We start from the raw sequence: 5,000 nt of genomic DNA, 5'->3' as shown, positions 1-5,000 counted from the left end.
TTTCATTTGAGAGAAGATATTTCATTATGATCGTAGGACATATTGCTCTCTCTCTCTCTCTCTCTCTCTCTCTCTCTCTCTCTCTCTCTCTCTCTCTCTCTCTCTCTCCTACTACACTCAACCATGCCTATCATAAGATAATTCTAAAATCAACTTTGGGAGTATTCGGGCCGGGGATACACAGTTGCCTTGCTTTCTAAAAGAAACGATGCGTCAATTATCATTATTATTAATAAATAATATTATGAATAATAATTATAATAATCTGATCTAGGATAAAGACATTACTGCTTGATAAACACACACTCATATAATATAAACGTAAATATTTTAGCATATCAACGGAAAGTAAACTTGTAATGTTTGGCCCATTTTTTTAAATAATAAAGAAAAGTAGCATTCATATTTTATAGTGGGCAGTTCTGTTCTGTTATGATTTCCCGTGGAACACGTGTTCAGTGTTGTTATAAATATGAGCTTTGTGTAATGAATGGGTCATATCGATGGAAGCTGATAAGCAAGTTTAAGACTGATGATCACACAAGCCATATGAATCAATAGTTTTTTGTTTTATTTTCATTTTCTTTTTACCCGTACTGGTGACTAGGCGGCCAGTATACTTTTCAGTTAAATTTTCCTTTTTGAGACGGACTTAATGATACCTCAGAAACTCGCTCATATTGATATAGCTAAGCCAAAAGAAGTGCGCAGGATTTTTCGATGATATTTCAGAGGCCATTATTTGAACAGTTATATATATGAATACATATATATATATATATATATATATATATATATATATATATATATATATATATATATATATATATATATATATATATATATATATATATAAGACCCTATATTGGAGATCAGAGTTCCTAAATACTTAAATGATTCTACCTCATTAGTCCTTTCTCCCTCCAATAATATTTCAATTTCCATATCACACTCGTTCTCATCATTTCTCTCTTACTTCTATTTATCTTCAGCCCAACCTCGTGTGATATTTCGTGCATTCTGTTAATAAGCATTGCAAATTCTGTGGTGTTATGATAAGAAGGACCGCATCATCCTTATTCTCTAGGTCTACTAAATTCCTATCACCAATCAACCCAAATGCTTTTCCACCATCTCTGACTGTTCTAGGCATTACAAAATCCACGAGGAGGATAAACAGCATAGATGAAAAACATTTCCTTGGAGTACTCCGCTTTTCAAAGAAAATTCATATAATAAGACTCCATTAACATTAACTCTACACCTGCTATGCTCATGAACAGACTTGATAAAATTTACATACTCAAGAGGAATTCCAAATTAACGCAGGACTCTCCACAAAAGTGGCCGGTGCACACTATCAAAGGCTTTTTCATAGTCCACAAAGGCCATCAAAAGGGAATTTCTATATTCCACGCATTGCTGTACATGCCTCAAAATTAAAGTTTGGTTAGTGCAACTTCTACCTTCTTTAAATCCTGCTTGTTCATCTCTGAGCTTTGCTCTAATCTTTCTCTTCAGTCTCTTTATAATAAGCATACTATATACTGTATATTCATAACAACTGACGTAGGTGTTAGGCCTATGTGATCCAAAAGACGTAAGTGTATTAGTTACATTTATGTTAATTTCATTTAGTATTTATTCATTTCAGTGGTAAGGTGTTAACTATTTTAATCAATTATGAAGATTAGATATTTTCATGAATCAATTTCCAGTGAAATGGGTAGTAGTATGATTTCTGAAAGTAATATTTTCTATTGTCTTAGTCTAAGGTTTTGATCAGATTTGATATTTGAAGTAATTCATATTATTGTTAATTCTTTTTGCATAAGTGTTGTACCTTTTTATAGAATGTAGTCATTTTCATAAAGTCTGTATTTTTTTAAATCACCCATATTTCTTAACGTACTTGCCTGTAATCCGTGTTTAAGAATCCAAGTATGAGTTAGTTTTTGAATAGTTTGTATTATATAATTACCCATTTTTATTTTGAGAGTGGTCAGGAAGTTCATATGATTGGCCTTGATTCTTGTGCAGCCTTTGACTGTATTAATCATGAGGCTCTTGTCTTCAAACCCAAACAGTTGGCTATGGGTGGGTCGTTTTATAGCATCATTGTTGAACTTTTAATCAATAGATCGCAAATAGTTGTTGTTGATGGCACCATAAGAGCATAAGATTGTGATATCTGGTGTTCCTCAGGGTAGGGTTCTCAGTCTATTACTTTCAGTATCATATACATATGACATGTGGTTTAGCGTAGAAAACAAGCTTGTTGCTTATGCAGATAACGCTACACTCATTTCATTGATTCCAACTCCTGAATTTAGATCTGAGGCTCCTAATCCGTTATCAAAGATTTTGCTAAAATTAGTTCATGGTGCAAATTATACGGTATGAAGTTAAATCCTAGTAAAACTCAAAGTAGGATTGAAAGTAGGTCAAGGAGAGTGGTTCCCGAACATCTGGATCTCAGGATTGATAATGTTTTATCAACTCTGTATGACTTTTATTTTAGGGGCGATTCTCTACAGCAAATTTACTTTTGAAAAATCCATTAGGCTTATGTCTTCTTCAATGGCACAAAATATTGGCTTATTGTGAAAGTTTTTCTAAGATTTTAGGTAATCAATCTATTATGATTTTTTTTTCTTTCTTTCTTTTTTTCTTGTCTTAATATGTTAGACAGGAACATATAGTCTATCAAATTTCTTATTCCTGATCTAGATATTAATTTATGGCACCATCGTTCAATTAGTTTATTATACATGTTGCATGAGGTATTTCAAAACTCTGATCATCCTTTACATTTATATCTTACCGGACAGTTCAATCTTGTTTGTAATACAAGGCATGCAGTTCACCCCAATAGTCAGGCCTTGTCCAGCCTGAGGCTCAATACTACACAGTATTCTATAAGTTTTATTTCAGCTCTGATCAAGTTGTGGAGTAATCTTCCTAATCGTTTAGTTGTCTCGATAGAACTTCAAAAGTTTTAACTTGCAACAAATTTATTTTTAGGTTAAACAGGCTAACATGGGTATTTTCATAGTTTATTGATGAAATATCTATTTTGATGTTGTTCCTGTACTATTTTTGAAATATTTATTTTAGTTTTTTAATTGTTCCGTGGAACGATTATTCCTTTCCTTATTTCATTTGTTACTTGGGCTTATAGCATCTTGTTTTTCCAACTAAGCTAGTAGCTTACTTAATGATAATAATGATAATACTATTGATAATAATAACAAACTATATATATATATATATATATATATATATATATATATATATATATATATATATATATATATATATATATATATACTGTATATCTTTTATGGGCTATCGTGACATGGTTGGTTTCAACCTGGCCTTTCATTAGAAGGGGCTAGCGTTCGATCCCAGGTATGAGGTAGAAATTTATTTCTATTTGAACACGATGTTGTGTTAATATTAATCCATATTGACTCATTAGGGGTAATTTGAATGAATTACTACCACTTGTGTCACGTGGTGGCCCGGGATATTGGGTAAAACTCGCTGGTAAGAGACTGATGTCTCGAGAGGTAAATCCTCGGACAGCTGGTAGCGGTCAGGTTCCAGTATCTTTTATGGGCTCTCGTGACATGGTTGGTTTCGACCTGGCCTTTCATTAGAAGGGGCTAGCATTCGATCCCAGGTATGAGGTAGAAATTTATTTCTATTTGAACACGATGATGTGTTGATATTAATCTATATTTACTCATTAGGGGTAATTTGAATGAATTACTACCAATTGTGTTACGTGGTGGCCCGGGATATTGGGTAAAACTCGCTGGTAAGAGACTGATGTCTCGCCAGGTAAATCCTCGGACAGCTGGTAGCGGTCAGGTTCCAATATCTTTTATGGGCTCTCGTGACATGGTTGGTTTCGACCTGGCCTTTCATTAGAAGGGGCTAGCGTTCGATCCCAGGTATGAGGTAGAAATTTATTTCTATTTGAACACGATGTTGTGTTGATATTAATCCATATTGACTCATTAGGGGTAATTTGAATGAATTACTACCAATTGTGTCACGTGGTGGCCCGGGATATTGGGTAAAACTCGCTGGTAAGAAACTGATGTCTCGCCAGGTAAATCCTCGGACAGCTGGTAGCGGTCAGGTTCCAATATCTTTTATGGGCTCTCGTGACATGGTTGGTTTCGACATGGCCTTTCATTAGAAGGGGCTAGCGTTCGATCCCAGGTATGAGGTAGAAATTTATTTTTATTTGAACACGATGTTGTGTTGACATTAATCCATATTGACTCATTAGGGGTAATTTGAATGAATTACTACCCATTTTGTCACGTGGGGGCCCGGGATATTGGGTAAAACTCGCTGGTAAGAGACTGATGTCTCGCCAGGTAAATCCTCGGACAGCTGGTAGCGGTCAGGTTCCAATATCTTTTATGGGCTCTCGTGACATGGTTGGTTTCGACCTGGCCTTTCATTAGAAGGGGCTAGCGTTCGATCCCAGGTATGAGGTAGAAATTTATTTCTATTTGAACACGATGTTGTGTTGATATTAATCCATATTGACTCATTAGGGGTAATTTGAATGTAGTTCTACCAATTGTGTCACGTGGTGGCCCGGGATATTGGGTAAAACTCGCTGGTAAGAGACTGATGTCTCGCCAGGTAAATCCTCGGACAGCTGGTAGCGGTCAGGTTCCAGTATCTTTTATGGGCTCTCGGGACATGGTTGGTTTCGACCTGGCCTTTGATTAGAAGGGGCTAGCGTTCGATCCCAGGTATGAGGTAGAAATTTATTTCTATTTGAACACGATGTTGTGTTGATATTAATCCATATTGACTCATTAGGGGTAATTTGAAGGAATTACTACCAATTGTGTCACGTGGTGGCCCGGGATATTGGGTAAAACTCGCTGGTAAGAGACTGATGTCTTGCCAGGTAAATCCTCGGATAGCTGGTAGCGGTCAGGTTCCAATATCTTTTATGGGCTCTCGTG

This window comes from Palaemon carinicauda, chromosome 23 (genome assembly GCF_036898095.1).
Source record: "Palaemon carinicauda isolate YSFRI2023 chromosome 23, ASM3689809v2, whole genome shotgun sequence".
Taxonomy (NCBI): Eukaryota; Metazoa; Arthropoda; class Malacostraca; order Decapoda; family Palaemonidae; genus Palaemon; species Palaemon carinicauda.
This window is presented reverse-complemented; position numbering follows the sequence as displayed.